The sequence below is a fragment of the Strix aluco genome, chromosome 11 (assembly GCF_031877795.1).
Source record: "Strix aluco isolate bStrAlu1 chromosome 11, bStrAlu1.hap1, whole genome shotgun sequence".
Taxonomy (NCBI): domain Eukaryota; kingdom Metazoa; phylum Chordata; class Aves; order Strigiformes; family Strigidae; genus Strix; species Strix aluco.
The window spans coordinates 22011562-22024204 of NC_133941.1; the positions used below are offsets into that span (position 1 = coordinate 22011562).

The 12643-nt window shown below is 39.3% G+C and overlaps 1 protein-coding gene across 1 annotated transcript in view; it reads left to right on the forward strand.

The window, feature by feature from the left end:
- The first annotated feature begins 4909 nt into the window (after positions 1 to 4909).
- Positions 4910 to 12643, forward strand: part of PPARG (peroxisome proliferator activated receptor gamma) — a 63045-nt gene continuing 55311 nt past the window's right edge. Inside the window, exon 1 of the mRNA XM_074835957.1 lies at positions 4910 to 4921. The gene's annotated coding sequence lies outside the window, so the exon portion shown is untranslated. The remainder of the gene's footprint in view (positions 4922 to 12643) is intronic.

Here is a 12643-nt window from a genome sequence, read left to right on the forward strand (position 1 = left end):
TGCTTTAGCAATGTAAGTATTATTTCCATTTTATATATGAGTAAAATGAGGCACAGCTAAGTGACTGAGACAGTGACCCACAGGAAGTCAGTGACACAACCAGGAATAGAACCCAGACCTCTCAGCAGCTAGTCCCATGCTTTAACCACAAGACTAGCCACCTCCTTCCCATCTTATATTAGCTCAACTCTTAAGTCTTGGTTGCATCAGCTACTAATTTAAGATGTCTAAGCATGTACAACTGTAAAAATCTGAATTTCTGAAGCTGAGTTACGTTCATAAATCTGTCTTAACTTAATCACCCAAGAAATTAAGATAAATTGTTTTTAAATGAGACTCAAAATGACCATAAACTTTTAGTTGCTTCAAAATGATTCCTTCAGAAGTAAATTTCTGATGGATTAACAAATCTGATGGATAGCAGTATATGCCTGAGTTCTTTATTCCTATGTATTCTTTTGCCTGCTGTCTGTGTGTGATATGCACTTGGATTTGTTTGATCTGAATGCGACTAGAACGTGAAGATAATATCCAATTACAGAAGAACCAGACAATCCTGGAGAGAAAGTTATTCTCTTCAAGAGAGAATGAATCAGAGAAGTCAAGAGTTGGGGAGAGACCAAAGATCATGAAAAAAAAAAAATAATTAGAGGTAGGCAGGCTGGTGTGATCTTGGCTTTACTGAATTTAAAGCAGGTATGGTTTGGATTTTATTCTCTTTTTATCTAAGCCTCAAAGTTCAGGAAAAGGAGGATTATTTCTAGTTTAAAGGGTTCTTGTTTTGACCCGCTCTACAGTTATCTATGAAAAATCTGCATTATGCCTAGTCCTATCACTTTTGCTGGATCCGAGGCACAGCATGCTAAATACAGTATAACAATACTGGAGTGCGATCCCCAAAGAGTTTGGAATCATACCAAGGGATAGTCCTCTATCATCACTTAAAGAAATGCAGTTTATACTATAGGTTTTGCCATATATTCATATAAAATGCCCCCGATGGCAGTTGAAACTTCTGATTTCCTTCAAGTAAAACTGTGTCCATGTAAAATGTGAAAACTGAAGATAGGAGTATGGTGGAATATTATGAAATACTTTTTACAAACATATCTTTCCAGATCAAAAACTGCCAATAAAGACAGAGTAAGATATGCCAAGACAAAGTTCTTGTTATCAATAAATGAACACCAGATATCTAAATTAAAAATTTACACAGCCCAAGAGAACGTACACAGGGTAACTTTAAAAAAGGCAGCAATACAGTAGTTTTTTAGCTTAAACTCCATTACCAATGCAATTTCCACAATCAGAACTTGTTCTTCTGACTGCTAGATTTACAGTTGCACTGCTAGTGTATGAGATTGCCCTCTAGATGTTGAAAGTTTGGCTAGATAATTTTTCATTCTATCCAGAATACTGAGATGGGACACACTCCGTGATTTGTGATTTTAAACTTCTGTAATGCACCTAGAGACTTAAAGCACAGACACAATGGAAACATCAAAATAAAGTAAAAGTTGGAACTAGAATGTTTGCAGAGAGAGGAAGAGGTATAAATCTTTCACCTCTATATCCTTATAAGATTTCTACCCTTTTCAAGCCAGTCATAAAAATCACAGTATCATAGACAGGGTCTCTTTAATATATTCATTGTTCTAACCTCGGATCAAACCATAAAACCCTACCTGGCATACCTTAGAACCTGTTGTACAAAAATTTGTTCATTGAGATGGAAAAGAGAAATAAAAATGTTTAAGGGAGGTTATTTGGTCCATACTAATACCCTTATCCATCTCGAGATTCCCCAAAGTACTCTTATTTCAGTGGGAATATTTTTGCCATATGATTCAATTTAATCTGCCTCAAATTTTCTTAATAATGAAAATTAGTAATACACACTCAGTAATAAGTGTATGCAGAAATAAGATTTTTTTTTTCAGATGCATCAAACTCTTCAAAGTCTTACCATGAAAAACTGCATGATTAAAAGTAATATAAAATGCAATTCTTTTACATGAAAAGAACTAACTAGCGCTTTTATATCCAATAAGAAAAACAAAGCATAATTGATCTTTTGTGAAGACAAGTTATCATCTAATTTTAAAACTGATGCTGAGAGGTCTTTTTCTTCTTCTCTTTGAACTCAGGGAAGACTTGCCCATGATTCAGGAAGGCCTGAGCCTGACATTTCATTCTTATTTCATAACACTTAAAGGCCCCAGCCAAATTTAGGAATTCTCTCAGATAAACAGGGGAGAAAGTCCACATAATCAAAAACTGTGCAGTCAAATAATGCAAACAAAAGCTGTATGAGAAATTGATAATTTCTTTATTATGACCATTTCATTACTGTATAAAGAGACTCTGGAATTAATTATAGAATAGACAATATATTTGTAGCCTATTTTATTTCTTTACCAATACGAATATGATTGGCTTTCTATGTTCCATGTGTGGAAAAAAACCCACTATTTGTTGATAAAGAAAAATAGATTAATTCAAGTTATAAATAAGGCATGTTTTCTGTTACCAGAGAAAATGTATGGGTTCTTCATCTCTTGATTCTTCAAATTAAGATTAGCTGTCTTCCTAAAAGAAACATTAAATGAGGTACCAAACACTACCTAAAAACCTATGTTAAGCATGAAATCAGACTAAATAATTTTTTTCCCTTCCTGTCTCAAGCTGTTAAAATGTATATTTACAAAACCTAAGTAATTTGTACACAAGTCAGCATTACTGTTTCTGATATATATTTTATGAGTTCTGTTCAAAGGATGAACTTGCTGAAAGAATATGCTTATCACAGAAATAAAATTTTATGGTATTTGTAATACTTCTCTGAAAGCCCTGTTTGGCTGACTCCTCTGGGATGAGTTAGATATGCCTATTTTGTCCATGCAATTTAATTAAAATCTAAACTATGCTTTGCATTTCTGCTTTACTTCTGAATTTATTAAAAGTCTAAGTTCAAAGTGCGAGTTAATAGTCACAATCAGATGTTCATTAATACCTGCCAATTTTTGGAACGCTCCCAGTTTCATGCAGTTTTAAAAAATTTGCATGTTAAAGCCTAGATTTTTGGGAGGGCTCCTCTATTATTCAGACACTTAAACTAAATGGGTATATTCTCCAGCAGTTCGCAGAGAGAACAGTGTTGTTTCTGCTCTCAGCGGAGCTAAATCTGAACTCTGTGGAGGTAACCAGCTTAACTTTACCTGAGATATTGCTGTAAAATGGTTAGAAATGCTAATAATTTGGATATTTAAGCTTCCGTTAGATTATTTTAGCCACATTTGCCTGTTTATTCATTCATGGCATCTTGAGCTAATTCTGAGATTTTGTTTTACTTGGTTTTAGTACTTGGCTCCTAATTCTGAATTATTACTGAATTATTATTCTGAAGTATTACAGAATAGGTATTACTGCAGTATGTAAAAAACCAAAAAAAACCCAACAAAACAATAAAACCCCACAAACACAGAAGAAGAAGAAAACAAAAAACCACCCCACCTTACAAACAAGAGATTTCCACATTTCTAGGGCTAAAAAATTCAGACGGAGGGAAAAGCATGAATTGAAAAAAATTCCTTGATATGTCAAGGCAGAAGTAACACCTACTTCAAGCCTATACAAATAGACAGTTCTCATAAAAATTAACACAAGGCTTCAAGCCTCTGCAGACAGAAAGATGGTTCTCATAAACAAAACGCTGTAGGCGATGTTAGTATCTATAAGTAGACCAGGTACTTTGACGTATTCAGCTGTAATCTATAAATTGCCTTCAGTATACAAATAATAAAGCAAATGTAGGCTCTCTTTCAAAATGCTTGATGACTAAGAACCATAATGAGGCAAATTTAGGATCCTTTGAATCTTCTAATGATGTCCAAGAGATCAAGAGTTTTTAAAGATAAACTATCGTATCCTGGGGCATCTTGACTTACAAGATGACTCTCTAAAGCCTGTTGATCTTACGGGTTTTTTTTCACATCTAACTTCTTTTTAAGAGAATCAGAGGGTGAAATAGAAGGAGGTGACATGCTTGTTTGAACTTGCTCTCTCTTGAGACTTACCGAACATAGCCTATGCCATTTCTCTCTGCATTCCTGGGAGGGGGGTTAAAGCGGGGAGAGAGAATCTGTAGCTAAAAAAAAGTGAGGGAAAAAAGAATTTCATTTACCTCTGTTACTGCTAAGAATCTTTTCAGAAAAGCCTTTACTCCTGTCAGGAGGATACAAAGTGATGTGGGGTGCCCAAACCAACTACACGCAGCGCAGAGAGGAGTGAGCTGGAGAACGGGAATGCAAAAGAGAAAGCAGTTAGCGGCCGGAAAAACCGAATTTTCAGTTACGGGAGATTACAGAGAGCAGAGATCAAATTCCAGCCGCACTCCGGGGCCCGCGGGCTGCCCTCAGGTACGCGCTTGTGATTTCGCTCGGCGGGCAGGGACCCGGCGGGAGCTGGCTCGGGGGAACGGACGGGCGCTGAAGGGGAGAGGAAGGAGAAGCAGCGCCTCCGCCTCCTCCTCCTCCTCCTCCTCCTCCTCACCGACCCGCTCCCGCTCCGCGTCCGACTCTTGCCCCGTCCCTCTGGCTGCACGGCCCCGCCGCCGCCCCCCCGTAGCTCAGCCGCGGGTCCCGCCGCCTGCCCCCGCCCCGTCCCGCCCCCCGCCCGGGCCGCGGTAGTCCCGAGCCGCGCAGCCCCCCGAGCCCCCGCTCCCGCTCCGCTGCCGCCGGCGGCTCGCCCCGCAGCGCCCGGCGTGTGGGCCGGCGGGAGGCGGTGCCCGGCCCGCGGAGGCGGCGCCTGGTCGGTAGGACGGGCCGAGCCGGGGAGTTTATCCCACTAGAAGGGAACAGTTTCTCCCGCGGAGACTTGACAGCGCCAGGTCAGTGCGGGCTGTGGGGGACCGTCCCCCGAGGTGAGGGGGCCGGCGGAGGCGTGAGGAGAGCTCCGGGATGAGGGAGACGGGGAGGGCGCGGGGGGGCTTGTGCGGGCGCCCCCGTCGGAAGAGGGGCCGGCGGGGACTCGGGGCTCTGCGGGGGGTGCTGCCGGGGGCGCGGGGAAGCGGGAGCTGCGCCCCGGGCCGGGGGGAGGGCTGAGCCTCGTGCCGCGGGGCCGGGGGCGCTGGGGGCGGCGGGGCAGGAAGGCGGCTCGGCGGGAGCGGGAGCGGGAGCGCGGGGCTTTTCCTGGAGCGGAGGGGCGAAGCGGAGCGTCGAGGGGGTGCGAGGCACGGCCCTGAGGGCAGAGGGGCCGCCCGCACAGGCTGCCGGTGCCCGCGGGGGCTGTGAGGGGGTGAGGCTGCTCCGCGGCGGGCGGGAGCGGGACGGCGGGAGCCAGGAGCCCCGCGGCGAGGGCTCCCGGTGCCCCGCGGCGCGGGCCGGCGGCAGGCCGGGCCCCGGAGCCCCCGGGCCGGCGGCGAGCGTGGGCGCTGTGTCCATGGTGCTGTACGCGGGGCTGGGCAGGCGGGCCGGGCGGCCGTGACTCACGGGGACCAGCCCCGGTCCCGCCGAGAGGAGGGTGCCGGGGAGCGGGCACGGCGCGGGAGGGGCCATCTCCTGCCGGCGGAGCGGCGGGATGGGGATGGAGGGGCCGGTGGGGCGGGAGGCCCCTTCGTACTACGGTGGGGAAGGGAGCGGACAGGGAAGTCTTGGTGCGCACCTGGCTAATTCACTTAATGAATGAACAGACTTTTTTTTTTTTTTTTTTTTTTCTTTCAAAATTTCTCAACCGCAGAAAGTCGGGGAGCCTTTCTCAGCCTGCAACCACTGAGATGCTATGTTGAAATGTGCTATGTCTTGATGGCATGCCTCAGGTTCGCAGGAGCGTTTTGTAATCTTCCTGGTGTCATTTCTCTCCAGGGTATTCTACAACTGGAGAGTGCAAGTTCCTGGGGTGTTGTAACTTTGTGGCACTTGTGTACACATGACAATACAATGCTGACTTAACAGTGATGTATTTATTAATATCAGTGACGTAAGACTGGTATTTATTCTGATTAAAAGCTCAGGAAATTATCAATTTCTTCATGTACTGTGGCGCCTAGGATCCTTTAAATAAGAAGGATCAATTATAATTACCCTTGAAATAACTAGGGTGATGGGCTAGCCTTGTATTTCTGACTTGCTGCCCCATCTCTGAACAAGCTTTTGCTGTGGAACACGATTGTAACGTTCCATTTAAAAAATGTGTGTACAAAACAAAATTCTGGTACCAATTAGTCCATAATTTAATCAGTAATTTACCCTTTAAAAGGTTACTATAATTTGTTACTAGTTAACTAAAAATTCCCAGTGTACACCAAGTAACTATGACATATGATACTCAGAGCTCTTCTTTCATACGTTGTACTCCCCTTCATATCAGAATTTGTTGCATGAAGTTGTGTGTTTGACATCATTATTCTCTTTGGCTGTCACAAAAAAAAAAAATGCTGCAAAAATTGCTTGGAGATTTAATTATGAGATTATAAGAAATCACTCTTAGCAGTGTGTTAAGGCATGTGGTACAATATAAGCATGGACTTGTCAAGGGGAGAGAGAGTTGAAAAAACAGTTGGCATGGACTTTGAATGATAACCAATCAGAAATATAATGTAAAGGTATTTTTACACAGGCAGCTTTTGAATTTGAATGCTCTTAGGCATCAGTTTTGTAAAATATCTCATTAACTGTTAGTGGTTCAGAGGTTATATATCTGTAAACAGCCTTAAGATAGTGTGTGTTTCTTAGAAATGACTCAATGTCAAATTCCTGGATAATACAATTTATTAAACATCAGCTTTCAAAGAACTTCCTTTACAACATAGAATATACAAATAATTCTTTACCTCCTGATATAAATTTGTATTTCATATAATAAATTATCACAAAAAATGAAGCTGGCAAAATACTAGAATTTAGCGGAAGAATACTGAAGGTATGCCTTTTAACCTTCCTTATGATACTGACAAAAAAACCCCACTCTCAACACTGCTCCTAAACCTGGCTCTTCTGTGATTTTTTTTAAATAACCATAAGTCCGTTTCTAAGTCAATAAAATAAATTTAGGCCCAGCTTCAATTACTGTCAGTATAATTTTCCACTTATAGCAATGGCTAATAAAATGAATCTCGCATAAAGTTATATTGTAAAAACAAGGAAAAGTTTAAAAGTAGAACAAAAACTCAGTTGTGTACAAAGCTGGACTAAATAATGATAAGTACAGTCAAATGATTTTTTTCACCTTGATTGCTGAGGCCCTCTTTTGGTTTTTGATTAGGGTTTGTTTTTTGGGGTTTTTTTACATATAATCTGCTCAGAATAGTGTTGAATATATTTACTAACCATTTTTTGTAGCCTAATTGTGATTCACTAGTTGTGCATATTTGGTATTCAGAATTTGAGTTTCTTTTACTAGCTTTTGTCACAAGGGTTATTCCTGTGTTCTCCTCTGGCATGCAGTAAAGCAGTTTCCAGTGCAGTTACTTATGAGAAATTAAAATACAATTATAAATTCTCCATGCTCGGTTCTTTTGAAGTCATGGATACCATACTTTCCATTAGTTATTGCTACCAGTTCCATTTTTTAATCACTGATAAACTTACTGAATTTAACATGATATTAGATGATGAGTGCTAATTATTCCATGCTGTATTTCCACAATGATGTATAACAGCAAGGATCTATTTTTCAGGTACTTCATACCAAATGTTCTTTGTGTGTCAGTTAACTTTATGTGAAGTTACAAAAGAAAAAGTTAGAAATAATCCAAAGCAAGAGAACATTGTTATACTCAAGCCCTATATACCCATGCACAAACAGAAGTTGGGGGTTCCCATTAACAGGTCAATCCTTAAGGATTTAATTTAACTGTTACAGAGAACTTGGAAAAAATCTCCCCCCTCGCTCCCTTTTTTTTTCCCTGTGGAGGCATTTCCAAGGCAGAATGGAAAATGAAAGAGCCATAAGATTTGTCTCCAGATGTTTAGATTCCCAGGAATATGAAATGTAAATTGATTCCTATATTAAATGATAAACCTCTTCCATTTCTTTTGCCTGTTCCCCCCCAACGCCCTGCTTTTTTTTTTTTTTTTAATGAAAGATAGTCTGTCTTTTTTCAGTTGTACTTTCTTTCAGATTCCAGTGACAATGTAGAAAATGCAGGTGCTAAGCAAATTGTCACCCTAGTGGTACTAGCACCTGCAGTGAGTGGGGTTTGGGATGCTTTCAGATCTTGCAGGTATAAGGAGATATGAAGGATACGAAGGAGAAAATACATGTGGCAACCGTAGGAAAGACTAGGTTTCTCCTTCAGCATCAGGTCTTCTACTGCAACATGGGCTTCTCCTTTGCCTGTTGCTACAAAGATGTCAGCTCTTCTCACACCACAAGGCAATTATACAGCTAAATCTTTTGTAAGCTTTTTTTTTTTTTAAAAAAAAAAAAAAAAAAAAAAGCAAGGCCTAGTCTGCAGTCTTCATATCTGAAGATTTTTGCAGAACTTCAGTCAATTTGATCTGATTCACATTTTTCTCCCACTCCACCCACACCTTCCATTAAATTATTTGGCCTGTTTGTCCTCTCCTAAACCACTCTATAGAATTGAACTAAACAATTACATCATTCTACAATTAAAACTCATGATACATGAACTATATAGATAGTTTTAATTACCTGTGTTGCAGTAGTACCTAGCAGCCTAGTCAAGGTTGGGGCCATCTTGTTATTCACTCAAATGAAAAGATTGTCCCTATCCTTAATACTCTATTACTTATGACATGAGAATGCCAATAGTTATAAATTTACAATGGAGACACAGTGTAGCAGTGAGATTGATGCAAAAATTTTAATTTAAAATGTCAGTGTTCTGGTTTATGCTTACAACAGTAATAGATTATTGCAATGGCAATAGATTCTAATCTGCATCATGACAAATACAAAAAAATTAGGTATATGTGTGTGATAACAAATCCCCAAACTTACAGGACCCTCCCCCCCCGCCCCCAACTTCTAAGCAGCACCCTATTGTCTAAATACAGCTGGTTTTACTTTGCAGTTTGACTAGATTTCACTGCAAATAGAAAAAATATCCTGTTTAGAAAGGGGATGATAAGTAACTACCTCAAAAGCCAGGTTGTGAATTTCTGGAATCAACTAGCAGATGATGCTTTTTGGACTTGCATAAGCCACCCCCTTCCCTCATGACTAAGCAGATCACCTCCATGCCATGCAGTCTGCACATTCAGGACAAAGTCTATGAATTCAAGTCTATGAATCCCAAAGTCTACTCTGCTGGTTGATAATTAGCAATTTAAAAAACACAAAGCTTACGTAGCTTTGTGTGTGTACGTTCAGGCACAAGTATGCTTGATGACTGCTAAGATGAACATGTATGTATGGTTATGTACATACTTGTAGGGGATATGCGTGTGTAGGTAATGTATTAACCCTGTGTTATAGAATGGCTTCCTACTTATCTCAGTAACGTTAAAAGGCTATATATAACATCTGATAACACAGCATAATCAATATTGAATAATATACCAACAGAGAAATATACAGAACGTTCCACAGTATCAAAAAAAGATGATGCTGGTGTATTGGAAGATGCAGAGATTCTAGAAAAAAAATCCCAGCGTCATTCAGGTCAGTGGTGGTTCTGCTGTTTCAGTAGGGTCAGGTTTGCAATCTACACGCAGTGATAGAAATTTTCTCCTACATACAGCTTGCTTCCATGCCCTTCCTAGTGAGTTAGTCTGTGGGTTTAGTATACTGAAGATACAGGATCCAACTCTAAATGAATTGCTGTTTGCTCAGAGAACAAATGCCTGAAATTTAAGAACCATGAATATATATTATAGCAAAAGCCCTACATATTTTTCTTTAAATTATTTAAGAAATGCCAGTGTAACAGGAGTAGTATATTTATCTGCCTTTTGTTCTGGAATTTATGTGATAAATTTCTTAATGTATTTTAACTCTAAATGAAATACTAACATTTTGATACAGACATTGCAGTTGGTATTAGTTCATTCTAGACCTTCAAATTAGACATGAGTTCTAGTTTTGGTCTTACAACAGCTATTATGGGAGGAAAATATTATGCTTCGTGCTGTTTTATGGGTTATTGGAATTTCATGAGCTCCATGGGGACTCATGTCTTTCCTCTTTATCACAAATCTGATTGTGGCACATTTTAGATTCCCTTTTGCCAGAATCCTCTACTTTTTTATAGAAGACCTCCAGCTACGATTCCTCTAACTTACCTGTATGTATGTATAAAATTCTAAATATGTTATTTTCATACAAACACTTCTAGCTGTCATGGAATAGGCACATAGAATAAGTGAGAGTGATGGAAGTTTTCTTATTGCGTGTTGTGTTTTTCCCTGAGTTTAAGCAAATTACTTTTCCGAGAATTTCATATTTGCACGAAGTAGCCCTGCCCAGAATTATGGTCTTGTCTTAAACTTTTTACACAATATGTGATTATGCTGCATTGTATAAAATAGGATTTTATGTTATAATATTACATTAGAAGTCCGTAGTACTTGTGTGTTTGCTTAGATTTATTGAGCAGAGATGTTGTGTAACTGCTGTAACTATTCATGGTTGTGTAGCAGCAATTCTGAAGTTTGAGAAGCTTTGAACTTAGGTTGCTATTACATACAAATAGAATGGTGTATGTTTTCAATATTTATGCTAGGGGAATATTTTGATATTGCTGTGAAATACGTTCTCAACCATGGTGGTTTGAAACATGTCAGACTACCAAAAGAGTCACTCTGTTACACCAAAAAAAGGAACTATGAAAAGAAAAATGTTAATTACAGGCTTTAACACTCACACCAAGATCTTCTAGTAGGGGTGGTCAGAAAAACAGGTTTTGCTACCTAGACCTGGTGCTTTGTGGTGCTATCTAATATGGGGGCTTGTGGAAAAATGCAGCCACTTCTATTTACTGCCTTTCATAATGTACATACTTCCTCATGATAGGTTTAGGTACTGACTTTTTATGTCTACAGTAAATAAAACTGAAGAGTTTATCCTTTCATCTTGAATATGTTTTACTTGGAGTTACTGTTCACTGTTCCCTACAGTGGTATTTCAGCTACAAAATTTTATGCTGAATTTCAGTTTTTAAGCTTAATAGAAGCATGTTATTATGTGGTATATTGCTAAATTGATTTTTAATCCTACCTAAGAATGTAAAAAAGATATAAAGCCAAATTTTATTTTCAGTTACACCCAGAGAAATCTATAGATAAACAAGTACAGAAGTACCTGAGGGTAAAAGGTTGCTTTATTTACACAGAATTTTATCTGTATTCTCTAACCTTATTCAGGACCATATTTAATGGACTCATGAAAAATTCTGAAGAGGCCACAGGCTGAGGTTCTCAATCCCTCCAGGATGAAGAAAAATTATTTTATCTGTTTGCTTTCTAGCTGGTAGCGTGTGTGAAACAAATCTCTTGCACTGACCTAGTGATGTAGATATTCCTCTGATTCTGCTAAAGTTAACCACTGATAGTGGATGGATTTACTTGATTTACTTCATTGAGTCACTGAAGTTCTGTGAGGATTTTACTGTATTTCTTCTCTATCATCACTCCTGGATGCCATTGTTTGCACTTGAACTGCATATCTGAGATGCCTTATTTGTACATCAAGGCATGTTAGCATATTTGACTTTTAAAATTATTAGAAATATTAAGAAAAGCAGACTAGTGTTTTATTTATTTTAAATATCCCATAGTAACTGTCAACATAAAAAGAGTTTGACAAATGACTGCATATTGCAAGACACTCATAAAGGTGTAGATTGTTTTTAAGTTTTGTCTAGAAGAGTGTGGAAACAAAAGTTCTGCAAATATGCTTTCACTTTCAGAACTTCCAGCTGTTGCTGAAGATGGTTTGAGATGATAAACAAGATGAAACTTTAAGCTTTATTTAGAACTAAAGGATCAGTTCCCTGAATGAAATAAGCACTATTAAAAAGGTTTATTTTCCTGGATTTTATATTTTTTTTACATTTACACTAGAGGTATTGCCAGAATTGCTAGATTGGCCTGGAGTTAGGTTATTTAGTAAAGATCTCAGCTAAGTATGAGTTGCTACAATTAACTACAGAATAAATTTCAAAATTAGTATTACAAAAGTTTATTATGACAGGGCTTAAGTTTAAAATAGGAAATAAGCAAATATTGAAGAATTACTTTGAAAGATTCAGGTTTTTAACAATGGGTTTAAAGTATTTTTCATTATCAAGGCAATGCAAAATAATTTCCCAAAATCCTGTGGAAGCTTAATTAGTAGTTCCTAGCTTGCCTTTTTTTTTTTTTTAAATTATTTGGATGTTCTCACTTAAGAAATGCTATTGCAAGCAAATTCCCTACTTGCTCTCCATGATTAGCTTGCCAGTTGATATTGGTTCTGTTTTGCAAGATTCTTGGAGTATTGGCTGTGATGTGAGCTTGCCAATTGTCTTGAACTGGTCAATTGTTTTTGTGATGCGAAGAACATTATGGCATGATGAATAAGAGACCCAAGAGGGTTCCTTACACAGTTTCCTTTGGGCACTGCCCAAAGACTTGTTCTTTGGGTCTGCCTCATGTGATCAGGCTGGCTAACTTCACCCAGTTAAATTGGGTGCGGCGGA